Source organism: Peromyscus eremicus, chromosome 3 (assembly GCF_949786415.1).
Source record: "Peromyscus eremicus chromosome 3, PerEre_H2_v1, whole genome shotgun sequence".
Taxonomy (NCBI): domain Eukaryota; kingdom Metazoa; phylum Chordata; class Mammalia; order Rodentia; family Cricetidae; genus Peromyscus; species Peromyscus eremicus.
In genome coordinates this window covers 155965689-155980794 of record NC_081418.1, presented here as the reverse complement: position 1 = coordinate 155980794, position 15106 = coordinate 155965689, and the positions used below count along the sequence as shown (strand labels likewise).

The window sequence follows — 15106 nt, the reverse complement described above, 5'->3', positions numbered from 1 at the left end:
CTAACCTCTGAAGACCTCTGCAAGAATTTGGGTCTGGGGGAGGACTTCAAAGAAGTATTATCCACACATAGTACAATGACCAGATTGCACTAGGCAAGGCATCTCAGGATCACCAGAGACTCTCACGAAATGAAGTAAGTAGGGACTCAGGAATGGGTTTGATGAACCCACTCAACCTAGAACCTCAGGTTTCTCCTTGGAGCCACATGATAACTATATGTAACTACTTAGGCTGCTAAGAAATCACCAGACAGTGTCTGTCAAGAAAGACCTGGCGAGAGCAGGTGGCCTCATTAGGTACAGAACTCCACTTTTCCTCAGAGTCAAAGCTCCTGCTGCACCTCTGCCAAGAACACACTTGGCCCTCTTCTGTTTGCCTTGAGATAGTTCCTTGTACAAGCCAGCCTGGGGTCTCGGCCTCAGGTGTGCATTACCACTCCAATGAGTGCATGCTTTTCAAAACTCTTCCCCAGGCTGGAGATGGCTCTGCTCTTTCAGAGGGCCAAGGTTGGATTCCCAACACCTAAATGATGACTCACAATCATCTGTAACTTCAATCTGAGGGGATCTGAGGCCCTCTTTGGCCTCTGCTGGCACTGCGCACACACGGTGCACATGCACACATGCAGGTAAAAACACTTACGCACATAAAATAAAAATTAAAAGTTCTTTCACACTTTGTTCTGCAGATCTCAGCAGCTGAGCATCACACTCCCAGACACCTTCTCGGACATCTTTTATCCCACAAGAGAGTCCTCATCTATCTGTCAGTTGTGTGTTAATTCCTCCATAAAATGCTCATCGTTTCTTTTTATGACATTTTTGTCAGCGGCCTCATTACAGTATCAGCCCTGAGAGAGTGGGACCATGACCTCACTGAGGGGTAGGGGTGAGAGGCCTGTGTCTACACACAGCTGTGTCTTCCTGGGGGCCATTTCTTCAAGGAGCTGCACCTCCTTCAGAGCACTGTGTCCTCACAGGACTGTGTCCTTCAGGGGACCATGTCCTCACAGGGGCTGTGTCCTTCAAATCCTCATGGGCATCATGTTCTCTGAGGTCAGCTTCATCCACATTAGGAAAAATAAAAACAGTGAAAAGCTAGCCTTCAATATCTCTCTGGGAAACACACTCGTGTCTATGGACTTTGGTCTTTGAGTTTTTAATTCTTATTCTGTGTGTATGATTTTTTTGCCAGCATGTATGGATGTGCATGCATAGTGCCCACAGAAGTTAGAAAAAGGTTTCAGATCTCCTGGAATTAGAGCTTCTGAAGGTTGTGATCCACATGTGTGGATCCAACGCCCTGTCCTCTATAAGAGCAACCAATGCTCTTTAATCTCTGAGCCTTCTCTCCAGCCCCTCCTGTCTGTGTTAGATGCAGGTCAGTTCCTCACTTGCTGCCATGCCTAGTGACCCAGGCCTCTTGCCTAGGACCTTATTCTTTGGAAAGGAGGAGAGATACAAGGTGGTGTTGTATCCAATAGCTGCTTTGTAAGTTCTCAGTTACTGATCATGCAGGGCCTCTCCCTGTGGGACCTGATGAAAGATGCCACTTTACCTCTGACATTGAACTCAGAATTGTCTGCAGTTTTTGAGTTGCTGGTGGTTACCACATACCCTATGCAGGTGTGACCTTTGTTCCTATACTGAGGCTCAGTTTTTCATGCGCATGAAGTAATATGGTGAGGATGAAATATCTTTGATGCCCTCAGAGGAAGATTACATAGGACTCACAGTGTGACTTTGGGACCCTTCTCACTAATCAGGGTTCACACAGGACGTCACTCATGAACAATTCTTCCACACGAACCAAAGACTGTGTCCACCAGCCTTTCCTAGGTCAGCATTCTTCAGGAGGTTAGACATATATTATGAACTGAGAGCTACTTTATTTTCTTGAGGGAGGGTTGATTTAAAATAATGATTCCTGACTTGAAATATTCTACAATATTTGAAGTATTCTGGTGTAATCATGTGCTCCCAGCTACTTAGAAGGCTGAGGTAGGTGGATCTCAAGGGTTACTGGTAGAATCTGAGACCAATCTATGTAACTTGGTGAAATCTGACTCAAAAATTAAAAGCAGGGCTGGGCTCAGTGTTCTGGAAATATCTCTGTTTAAGAAACTGGATCTTTTGCTGGACCTCACAGCCAGAGCTAATCACACACCTGAAAGTCACTTAAGACAGCTATCCTACTGTGTACTCAGCCTGTTTATTTAACCTGCTGTAAGAGAGCTGCAACAATCAACCTTGCTTGCCTTGGATTTCCCGTACAGTCAACTTTTACAATCTGAACTAAGGCACAGCAGTATCTTGTTATTTACTCTTCCATGCAGAATGATGCATGTGTACTGCTTGGTCAAAGCCAAAAACACAGAAGAGCAAAAGCTGTTTGTTAGGATCAGACACGCAGCACACACTGACACATTCAGACAGACACACAAGGACAGACACAGGGACAGGAGGTGGCACAGATTCAATAATGCAAGTAGCAGGAGATGGGAGACACAGGGAGAGCATGAGGTAAAGAATTCAAATCTGGACTCTCTTGGTTAAATGATTCCTAGGGGAAGTGCTTTTATTTCTTTCCGTAATGTGACACCAGTGCATTATTGGTAACTTGTTAATCACTAATGCATATGATCCACACACATGTGTGAGGCCTTGAGTCCAGTACCAGAATTAGTGGTGGTGGTGGTGTGCAAAACAAAGACAAGAGCTTTATGATAAAACTCAAAACAAACTTTGTGTGGTGCTTTCCTGGGATACCGAGTGCTGAGTGTGTCAGAACACCAGCTCTTCCAAAGTCATTTTGCTCTGAAGTACACAACCATTTACACTCCCTTGCCTCCACAAATCCCTGGGATCTCACATGGAATTTGACAAAAATAGCACAGACAGTATTCTGATGACCTCCTACGATGGCAGCGAAGAAGTTACCAAGGGCACGCAAAGGCACTACACCACCCCAAGTTCCTGCATTTGGCCCCAAGAAGGCACCACTTTCCTTTAGTGCCGCCCTAAGACCGCATTTATGTTCCAATCATAGACCTACTGACAAGTCTTTCCATCATCTGGCTCCATTGTGTGATCTACTGTCCAGGTCTTTCTCCCAAACCCTTGACTTACACCTGCCATGTCCCATAAGTAAGCCAGCTTTCAGTCCTAATCCATGCCACCACCATTCACTTGGTCACTCACCCCAGAAATATGAGACTCCTCTCTGCATCACTCATTCCTCACCTAAGATCAATCTATAGCCTTGAAGATTCTGCCCCTGTTAACCTCTCCCTTATTCTCTTGAGATGTCCTGCACCCTCTCTTTGTCCATTTGGTCTGTTCTGCTTCCACACAGCTGCTGGCTGATCTTTCTAAAATTAATGTATACCCACTCTTCTCTCCTGCTGAAGTTTCCCCAACTCACCTGTGGGATGGACTCCAAATGCTCACAGTGCTGTGAAGCACAGTTACTCAGGCTGGCAAGTGCATGCTTCAATATGTCCCAAATCAAGTCTACACTCTGGCCATACACATCACCTTTGCCTTCCTTACCAGGGCAAGCGTCACTGCAGGGACTAGGTCAACAGCCTCCACTGTACAGTTGAATTTGCCAGGAACATGGCAACAGTTTCCAAATCTGTCTTTCTTTTAGACTTTCCATGCCCTGAGACTAGGAGTACTGTACGATGTTATCCTTCTATCTCTACGGTCTGCCTCCCACCTGGCACTGTGAATAAATGCTTGACAAGTAGATGAATGAATGCATAGGTCAAAGAGAAGGGAAAGACCGAAAAATGAACACTTGTCAATGCCTCTGGGTGATCAGGAGGGATGGGACAAAGAGGACGTGGGACAGGAAGGGAACTAGAGGCTGGGACATGAATGCATCTTCAGATCTAAAAACTGCCCTGCTCTTTCTGTCCTGGCCAGTACGATCACAGAGTCCTCTGTCACTGCTCACAGAGGGGAATACACTTCAAAGCAGCCAAGCTCTAAAGCTTCTCTCCTCTGAAAAGCTGTGGTGTTAGTGATGGATGTCAAAGGAAAGCATTGTGAAGTTAAGAGAGTAAGGACCAATGGGCAGTATACGCAGAGTTAATGTGAAGACTAAGGCTAGTTCTCTCTCAGATGGGCACTAGAAGTTCTCAAAAAGGCATGCTGTTTAAAACTTTAGAATTGTTTGTTTCTGGAACCTTCCATTCAACATTTTCTGATTGTAGTTAGCCACGGGTAATTGACACCACAGTGAAAGTGGAGACAAATGCATGGATGGCACATTTAATGCCACAGGAAGCTGTGTTCATCATTCTACACAGACAAATCAGGAAACAAATCTGCGATTCTTACATGTTCTTGTTTTGTGCACAGGTCTTTGCTTTGTCTCAAGTTCAAGTGTCCAGGGTATGTTTCTTGCTTAGGTGTCATGGTTGCCTCATTTCTTAAGTCAGCACCCAGAGTTTGGGAGGAGGCCAGACCTCTGAATCATTAGGTTGGGGTTTATAATAAAATCATAAGTCTGAATATTGATTTTATAATCTCAAACAGATATTTTAAAATATCAAATTTTGTTTTGGCTTGTTTTTGTTTTATTTTTGATGCAGGTCCTCATGTAGCTCAGGCTGGCCTGAAACTCACTACATAACTGAGGGTGATCTTGAATTGTCTCTTGAGTGCTGGCATTCCAAATTTGTGTATTTTATTTTGCATAGTGTGTGTGTGTGTGTGTGTGTGTGTGTGTGTGTGTACACGCACATGTGTGAAGTTCTGCTTATCTATGTGTGTGTATGTGGAAGCCAGAGATTGATTTAGGGTATCTTTATCATTTTCCACCACCTAATTTTTTGAGACAAGAACTCTCACTGAACCTGGAAATTGCCATCTTAGCTAGATTGAATGGTCAGAGACACCAAGATCCACCTGTCTTTGTCTTCCCCAGTGATGGAGTCATAGACATGTGCTACCTTGCTCAACTTTTACATGGGTGCTGAGGATCTGAACTCAGGTCTTCAGGTTTATACAGGAAACACTTTACCCATGGAGTGGCATTACTATTCCCTACAATAGCTTGTAAAAATTTACCGAGGCCACAATTTGCTTCACTTGGATTCTCTTACATACTGCCAGACACTTAAAGAGTTGCTTAATAAATACTTAGGCTAGGTACTTAACCCTCCTAAATCTTAGTTTATCAACAGAATGAGATTAAAGTCCATATTGTCAAGTTGTTGGAGGATTAACTGCTTTTTCTGTACCCACACAGGGTAAATCACTCAAACGCTGCTATTAACTTTGTCTGCATATCTGACTCTTGGGAGCATGGCTAAGAGACACTCTTAGTCTGGTCCTAGAAATACAACCACACATCTTAATATTTCAGTTTAAGAAATCAGGTGCTATTTGAGTAAAGAAACTCAGGACCCATTAGAGATAAACGGGAATCGAAAGGAACATGGTCAACAGCAGGGAATGGCTCTTGTAAGGAGTCAGACTGTGACAAAACCCCTTACTCCTTTGAACAAGTTTTGCATGAATAGCTTAGTGAACAGTTCAGGTCCATTGAAAACATTCCTTTATGTGAGTTTTCTCTCCACCAAGGAAGTCCATCAATCCTTAATAGACTTATGATCCCAAACACAGCAAGAATCACTCATCTAACTGGTGGAGTCTACTTAAAAGCAGATTTAAAGATTAAACACTTTCAAATGGGGCCTTTAATGGGAAGCTTTCCTCTCTGGATCTTAGATTTTGGAAATTTTTTTTCTTTCCTTAATAAAATGAAATATAAAACAAAAACCCTCACACCAAAGTTGGACAAGACAAAACAACAGAAAGAAAATAGCCCAAGAGCAGGCACAAAAACCAGAGACCCACCCATTCACATATTGGAGAGCCATAACAGACTCATAGAGGATCTGGTGCAGACCCATGCAGGCCCTGTGCTTGCTCCTTCTCTCTGAGTTCATATGAGCCTTGCTCAGTTGATTCACAGTACTTGTTCTCCTGGGCTCCTCCATTTCCTCTGGCTCTTACGCTCTTTTTGCCTCCTCTTTGACGGGGTTCCAGAGCTCTGACTGGAGTGATTTAATGGAGACTTCCTAATTAAAGCTATGTGTTCCCTCTTTGCAATGTCTGGCTGTGGGTTTCTGTATTTGTTCCCATCTTCTGTAGGAGAATGCTTCTTTGATTTTGATGCTGGCTGAGTAAGGCACTGGTTTATTATAGCAGAATATCAGTTTATTGTTACCCCCCTTTTTTTTTGTTGTTTTTTTTGACCACTCGTGTTTGATTTTACCCTAGGTACCTGGGCTATTTAATCTCTGGTTGTTGACTACCCACGTAGTACTGGGTATGGGTTCTATCTCATGGAGTGAGCCGTAGGTCAAATCAAATATTGGTTACTTACTCCCACAAGCTTTTTGCACTTGCGTATCTTGATGGGGGATAGCACTGTAGATCAAAGTTCTTGTGTCTGGGTTGGTGTATATGCTTCTCTTTTGGCAGCCTGCGAAGCAGCTTCCCATACCAAAAACACTAGAACATAGGGGTAAAGGTTCTATGGAGGCACCAGCTCTAGGTCTCCATGTTCAATGAGTTACGTGAATGTTGTCTTCAGCAATGGGGCCTTGCTGTCAGTTTGTGGAGAGCAACCTATTGCCTTGGCAACAGCCTGGATTGTTTGGGGATTCCCATGGTACCCTTTTGGAAAAGCTTTTTTTCAATTGTCTTCCCAACCTTTCCTGCTGCTGAGTGTGTTCTTGTATTAGATCCTCTGTAGATCCATAGAAGAGTTGGTCACAGGCATTCTGAATTGATCTTGGTATTATCTTATGGTGCTTTGAATAGGAATGGACCCAATAAGCTCATAGATTTGAATGCTTGATCACCAGGGAGTGGCACTATTGGGAAGTGTGGCCTTGCTGGAGTAGGTGTGGCCTTGTTGGAGGAAGTATGTCACTGTGGGTGGGCTGTGAGGTTTCTAATGCTCATCAGGCCAGTGTCGCTCTCTCTTCCTGCTGCCTGCCAATCCAGATGTAGAACTCCCAGCCTCCATCTCCAGTACCATGTCTGCCTGCATGCCACCATTCTTCCCACTAGGATGATATTGGACTAAACCTCTGAATTGTAAGTCAGCCCCAATTAAGTGTTTTCCATTATAAGAGTTGCCATGGTCATGGTTTCTCTTCACAGCAATTAAAGAAAATACCTAAGACATACCTCTTTATTATTAATGCATCCATACCTTTTTTCATATTTCTTTGTTTTTTCCCCTCTATATTTCCCAAATGCATATTATTCCCCTTTAAAAGATAGCCAGAGGCCAGTCTTAGTGTTGTGTGATATGCAGGATGGATCTTTGTAGTAATAAGGAATACTGACTGCCATTTAGTTTAGTACAAACTTGAAAGTGGTTGTAGATGGTGGAGCACTATCCAGACAGGGTTAGATACTTGGGGGAACCACCAAACAGATGTATTAATTCCCAGGTGAAAAGTGTGAGAAGGCCTGAGTGAGGAAATCCACTAAAGTCTCTGCTGCCAAAGAAGGTGTAAAGAAAAAGTCGAACAGAAGAATCAAGACTTTATAAAGCTTTCCCCCAGACTGATGAAAAAGAAACACAAAACCTGGGGTTTGGGGGCTGGAGAGATGGCTCAGCAGTTAAAAGCACTGGTTGTTCTTACAGAGTACTGAGGTTCAGTTCCCAGCACCTACATGGTGGTTCACAACTATCTTTAACTCCAGTTCCAGAAGATCCAATGCCCTCTTCTGGCTTTTGAGACACCAGGCATGCACGCAGTACATTTAACATACATAGGCGAAACATTCATACACATAAAATAAAATAAATACATCTTAAGAAACAATCCTGGTCTTCTGGAAGTCACAGGGACTCGATCTAGAAGAGATTTGACTTTGGGAAACATGCCTCCCATGATCCAGGTTTGGAGCACCAGCTACTTTTTCTTTTCCTCCGTGTGTATTAGCCAAATTATCTTTTTCTTATAGACCCAGCACATTGACTCTAGCTTTTGGTGTCTGACTGCAGACTATTGTTTTAAGCCAGATTTCTCCCTCTTCCTCTCCTTCTCTGTATCAGGGCAGGCTGATAAGAAAGGCCAGGTGTTCTCTTTCACTGGCTGTCATTTCTTATCACATATTCCAGCCTTCACCTCAGGCACTCCACAAACCACCATAAATCCAGGGGCAACAGGAACTCTCAGGCATTGCTCAGGCAGCACATATGGAACAGGGACTTGAGAAGACTCTCTGGTGGTTTCCTACAGAATTCAACATAGTCTTGATAGATCATCCATAAGAACCCTTGTGTTTACTCAAAGGGATTGAAAATACATCCAAACTCAAACCTGTGCACAAATATTCAAATATTCGTCGTTGCCCCAACTCAACAGTAGTCAGGAAAACTTTTATTGGGGGGATAGATAAACAGATTATGGTATATCTAGATTAAAGAGAATTCCTCATTAAAAAGGAATGAGCTTCCAAGTCAGGAAAAGATTTGGAGGAAAGATACCAGAGTATGAAAAAGAAAAGGAAGCCAGTAACAGAGACCAAACTCTGTGTCTAGCTAGTGACACTGCCTAAGGCAAAACTCTGGGGGGCAGAAAAGATCAGTGTCTGGACTGGATCAGGGAGAGAACACGAAAAAGCATGGAGGACTTTGGGCTCTTCACTGAACTTGGAGCTCACTATTTTATCTAGGTTGAATGTACTCCAGGAGTCCACCTGCCTCTGCTTCTACAGCGCTGGAATTACAGACATAATGCCAGCTTTCTGTGTGGGTGCTGGGACATGAGCTCAGGCCCTCTGCCTTGTGTAGCAAGAACTTTATTAACTGTGTCTCCCTAGCCTGGATGTAGGAACTTTCTGTACTTTTCACTCAATTTTGCCGTGAACCTGAAACTGCTCCCCCAAATAGTCTTAAAAATCAGTGTACTGTGAGGCCAGCTTTGCTGCCACACTATAAATGTTAAGGTCAAAACTTGCAGAGCTAGAAGTATGAGTATGAATATAAACTACCTGTTTGAGCTTGTCTCAGAAAACAAAACAAAGAATTTTAACCACAATTTAAAAATAAATCTCTTTTCAAACATTCACAAATAACCAAAATGAAATAATGCTCACAGTCCCAAAGGCTCAGGAGTCCAAGAGCAAGGTGCCTGGCGAGGACTTGGTTTGAAGATGTGCCTTTAGCTGTGTTCTCATGGCGTGAAAAGAAATCCCTTCAGGTGTTTATAAATGCAAAAGCAGTGTCCAGGAAGAAACCCAAGTGTTTGTCTTGACCTTTTTTTTTGCTTTCCATTTCCTCTTTCATTTTAATGTTGGTCAGAATAGTCCCCAATCATCATTAACTGCCATAAAACTGTTGCTCAGTTAATGGCCTCACCCCTTAAATAAACTTAGACATCTCCATCGTCAAACACATAACAAATGTGGTTGTTCAGTTGGAATCTGAAAACAGGCAGATGGTGTTTAGAGACCACTGGGGTTTTGGAGTTATCAGAAGTAGATTGGATGGGTGCTCTATCAGCTCCTAACTAGTTGGGAGAGTCTGGAGGAGACTGTATACATAAGGCATACATTGTCATGCCTGATACCCAGCAAGTACTGAATAGGTATGGATTTCTTTTCTTTTTTAAGTAATTCTTCTTGAGTCCTTTGGGTTTTAGGACCTGAAAAATATTGGAGGAACTTCAGACTTTATTAGTTTGATTATTCTCTCTCTCTCCCTCCCCCCCCCCCCCCCCCCCCCCCCCCCCCGTGTGTGTGTTTTGCTAAGAGCTGAATCCTGGGCCTCCCACATGCTAGGCAAGCCCTCTACCACAGAGCCACCTTCCCAGCACTTCTGATAGTTTGTTTTTGTACTCAGAACATTCAAATTTGCATAGTAAAAAGGGCAATTTAATTTACTTCATTTGTAAAATATAACAAAACATAGAATTCACTCATTTTTGCATCTGATGTGACGGAGAAGGTGAGAGTCCATGATAGTTGTCTCTCACTTGCCACCTCTATTCTCTTTGTTCTGGTGAAAGATCCACCTCAACTCCCCTCCCCCCATCTCTTTCCCCAAACTCTCCCCTTCAAAGCCTGCCAAACACAGCTCCTCCCCCAGAGAGGCTCAAGACCACTCCCACAGGGTATATAAGCTACATCCCTGCAAACAAACACATGGTTTTCTAGTGTCTCTTCCCCATCTCCTCTCTGAGGGGGCCAGAGAACTGCCTGGGAATACTTCACACAATAAACCTGGGCTTTTCTAATTCGGTCTGATTTGGTCTGATTTGGATTGCTATGTCAGTGGAGAGGCTTATCGGGGTATAAAAAAACTTATCACTCTTACTGTAGGAATCTGTCTGCCTAGAGGCTTTATCAAAGCCATAATCAAGCCACACAGTCGACCAGTTTTCTAATAAACCGTGTGCCTACCATAGCCTTAAAAAGGAGTAGTCTCCTTAGGAATCAAGAATTCATCACCTCATTTTGTAAAGCAATGACGAGCCAATTTTGGGAAGTAAACAGTTGCTGAGAGTGCTAGGGACTCCAAAAGAATGAACTGAACTGTCTTTCTCCTCCTCAAACAATCTTTATTTCAAGTTGGTGTCTTTGAAAATGAAAAACCAAGCCCCTTGCAAACACCCTGGAATCTCAGTGTGACTGCCTGTAAAAGCTACGTCACAGTAACAAGTAAATACGTCGAGGCCAAGTTTCAGCCAGAGTTCCCATAGCACTTGTATCTTGGTCGTTTCACACAGCAGCCTCACAGTGGAGAACATGGCACCAGGGAAGGCACACTCAGGACCTCTGAGCTTTCCTGTTCTAAGCACTTGTCTGTGGTGCAATTGCACACCATGTGAGCATCTTAAGAGCATTATTTAACTTTAACCACCAGAAGCTTTTCATCATGACTTCAGTTTCTCACGGGGTCAACCTCAACCACACACAACATTGCAGCTGTCGGTTTTGGTTTATAGAATCACAGATGCATCCTTATACGTTCATGGAGTAGTGTTTGACACAAGTCTTTGGTATCTTAGAAAGCTGTCAGAACAGTACGTTAGAAAATCCAGGGTTGTTTACCATTCTGCAAATGGACACAATTAGAAAATGAAGGGTTCAAAGTCAAGAGCTAGGGCTGGGAGATGGCTTAGTTGGTAAAGTGCTTGTCATATAGGTGTGAAGTCCCATCACTAGCACTCATATAAAAAGCCAGTTGTGGTAACGCACCCCCGTAATCTCAACACTGGAGAAGTAGGGGACAGGAGAATCCTTGGGCTTACTGGTCAACCATCCTAAGTAGAGCGACCCAAGTCCCAAGGAGAGACTTTGGCTCAAGAAATAAAATAGATAGCTCTTGAGGAATGATCTTCATGGTTGACCTTTTGCAGGCACACACATACACACACACACAAGTATGCACATATGCACACACACACATACACACACATACACACACACACATTCAGGAGTTGGACCAAAATCAAGCTGATATCTTGATGTAATTATTATAATAAAATGACAACAATGTCAACTCAGAATACATTTTAGTAATTTAATAAATTTAATGCTTTAAAAGCAGAGATGTAAACAGTTCATGTGATACTCTCAGCAGAAGAACAACAGAGACAATAAATACATTTCATTACTAGGCCAGAATGAGGAATCCCTGGGTTTGCCTTCTTTATATTCAAAGGTCAATGAAACAATGCTGCCAGAAGGCAGGGTCAAGTCAAGTGAAGTGAGTCAGTCTGAAATATGTAGAACAAGGGCCAGCAAGATTGAGCCCAGGGGCCAGATCCCACCCACAGCCTGCTGTTCTGAATTTGGTTGGAGCACAGCTAGACAAATTAATTTGCATATCATCTTAGCTGCCGTCATAGAACAGTGACAGGCAGAGCCTAGCAGCTGTGAGAGAACCACTGACTTGCCAGAGTCTAAAATATTTGTGAAGTGGATTTTTACAACAAATTCACTAGAAAACACACAGAGCAGACAGAGGTGCTATTGGCAGCATTGAGAAGAAACATAGCTGTAGGACACCCCCTGGAGTGGAACGAGCATCTCGTATCTCCTTCAGGACACAAATCCACCAAATCCCAGCTAGACAGAGAATACACTGTTTCCCGTAAAGTTTTCACCTAAGAGACCAGGCAGGTGGCTTGGTGGATGAAGTACCGACTATGCAAGAGTGAGTACCTGAGTTCAGATCCTCAGAGCTCTGGGAATAGCAGTTTGGGTGTGATGGCTGGCCTGTAATCTCAGCTCACAGCAGCCAGAGACAAAGGGTTCCTGGGCAAACTGGATAGCTAGGTTAGCCGAATCCCCAGGCTTGGTGTTCAGCAAGAAAGCCTGTGTGTGTGGAAAACACTCAGGGTCAACCTCTGACCTCCATAGGAATGCACCCACATGTGCACACACCTCCCACATGTGTCCACACATGTGTACACACACACCATCCTTATAGACACAAGAAAAACCCCTGATTTTCAGACTAGCGATAAGATCACCTTTCCTCCATAATTTGGGAATGTACATTGATGCTTATATCTCAAACCACTTAAATATCTGTGACTTGTTATGTTTAAAGACTTAAAGTTCTAACACCTTAGATTTGAAGTCTGAATGGAATACACATATTATATGTGTGTATGTAGAGATGCATACATATATATAGGTATTTCTTATGTTAAAGGTATTTTTATAGAAAATTAAATATATTTATGGGAGACTTACAGAATATCACAAATCAAATGTTTTCATTTTTCAGATAAGCTTTAAGGAAATGAAGAAAAGTGTGTAAATGGTTATATTTGATCTAATGTGAAGAAGTACCAGAAAGAACTAAGATATAAAATTATTCTTGTAAAAAAAAATGGGTCAGGTGTGGTGCCTCACACAATCCTGGTGTGATGCCTACAATCCAGCACTGGGGAGGCTAAAATGGAGAGGTTCATTATGCGTTTGAGGCTAGCCTGTGCCACATAGCAAGTTCCAGGATAGGTTGGGCTCCATCGGAAGGTTCAGTCTCAGACAATAAAGATGGGCGATGACATGAGCATGTCTGTTTGCTGGAGGGCGTAAGGGGACAACGTGTGCAAGTTTCGTAGAGAAAAATTTAGGCAGACGCTGCTCCAAAGCATGGCAGCTCTGAGCAGGACAAGGCTGTGGGGATTCTGAGAAGACACATGGAGGCCTAGGTCCAGGTCCCACCCAGTGTGAGAGAGGAAAGTGATTATGGCAAATGGAGATGTGATTGTATATTCTTTGAGTCAAGCTTGAAATTACAAAATGGTCAATTTACAAAGAACACCCTCAAGTGACTCCTTACAGAAGTCAGTTTGCAAGCTCTCAATGCTCAGAAGAGACACAGCTCTAATGAACACAGCTTCGACCTCCTTCTGCAAAGCAGTCAGTCTCTTCTGTCTGTGATGGTGACAGGAACAGTGCTCAGGGCCATCTGGTGGCTGTCACCTGATGCTTATGGCATGAAGCATGAGGACCATAGAGGCTCTCCTAAAACTACAGCATCAGCTGTCACTCTGAACTGAAATGTGTTGTCAAATGTAAATGCACACCAGATTTCAAATATTTCAACACTGAAAAAACCCACCAAACATCTCACTAAGAAGTTTACATCAACTGCATGTTGAAATTACTATTTTTATATATAGGGTTAATACGTTATTATTTAATAACCAAAATATGGGCCAGCATCAAAGTCCATCAACACATGGATGGAAAAAGAAAATGAGCTCCATGTGCACGTCAGAACTTTACTCAGGTATAAAGAAGAATGAAGTCAGGACATTAGCAGAAAGATGGACAGAACTTGGAATAATTGTGTTAGATAAAATAAGCCAGACTCAGAAAGACAAATGTTGTATGTTTTACTCTAATAGATGAAAACTAGATTTAAATATATACATATATATTTCAGACTTAAATTTGATTACCCAAATTATATACCTATACACATTTTACACACACACACACACACACACACACACACACAGACGTATATATATATGACATTGAGTATAGAAGGGGGATTATGGGAGGAAGACAGGATAATGGAATGCATGTGACTTGAAAGAGGAGATTATTTGGGGGAGAACTGGGGGGTCCAACAAGAAGGGAGGGAAATGTGGGGGGTCAGTAAAAATGCCTAGTGATATTTAATGTCAGCAATGATGTGGTGTGGAATGTGTCATTCGAGATCCATCCATACAACATTTAACACAATATAACAGGAGTTTGTAAGGGCAGGGAATTATCCTACCAGGGTAAGAAATTACTATATAACTTCATATAGTTAGGAACTGAAAAACTATACAAAGCAGATGTTTTAGCTAAGGGGAAAACGAGGCTGCAGGAGAGCTTGACCTTGAGCGTCTTTGGTCGTCTGGTGCCCACTCTGGTGGTCTTGCTCTTCAGCACTGGGTGTGCTGACTGATCTTCCCTCAGACAGGATCTGTGAGAAAAGTATGTGAGCGAAATGGGAAGGCCTTCATGAGGACTGTGACATCAAGTCAGCTACCATCGTGTGAGATGGGCCTCAGTTTCTCAGTAAAATCCGCACTTCAAATACATCAGATCCAACTGTTAAAGCCAAAGTTCTAAGATTCAAATGGGTCTCTGACACAGTATAACTCATGGGGAATGCACTAAGCCAGTCTTTGCACAGACAAAAACAAATGAGATAAATGTGTGAGCATTCTCATTATCCCAGCTCTATCTGATGGAATTATTACGTACGTAGGAAGGGAAGTGAAAAGTTCCATTATGTGATAGTATATAATATGGCTGTATATGGGTTAGAAACCTACTAAATGAGTTGGAAAATTGGGATATTGCAAAAAGGTGGAAACCAGAGACCGAAAGATAAGGATAGTTGAGAATCACATTTGGGGATGAACTTCCAAGGCTTGGAGAAAGAGGGTAGAGCAAACTGCAGGGTGTGGCTGGGTTGGTATCACTCCTTTTCTACTTGCACTGAGGATTTAACCCAGAGGAAAGGGCTTTAAAAGCTGGGAGAGGGTTTTAACTGAGCATCGTAAACTTTGAGGGCTGGAGGAAGAAAGCAGAAAAT

General features: G+C 42.9%; 1 protein-coding gene across 2 annotated transcripts in view; it reads right to left on the bottom strand.

Moving 5' to 3' along the window:
• Window positions 1-15106, bottom strand: part of Far2 (fatty acyl-CoA reductase 2) — a 99162-nt gene that overhangs the window by 78932 nt on the left and 5124 nt on the right. The window contains exon 1 of one of the 2 annotated variants that reach the window (XM_059256406.1): window positions 14401-14416. The exons of the other annotated variant lie outside the window; for it this stretch is intronic. The gene's annotated coding sequence lies outside the window, so the exon portion shown is untranslated. Of the gene's footprint in view, window positions 1-14400; window positions 14417-15106 lie in introns of those variants that run through there. 2 annotated transcript variants of the gene reach the window in all.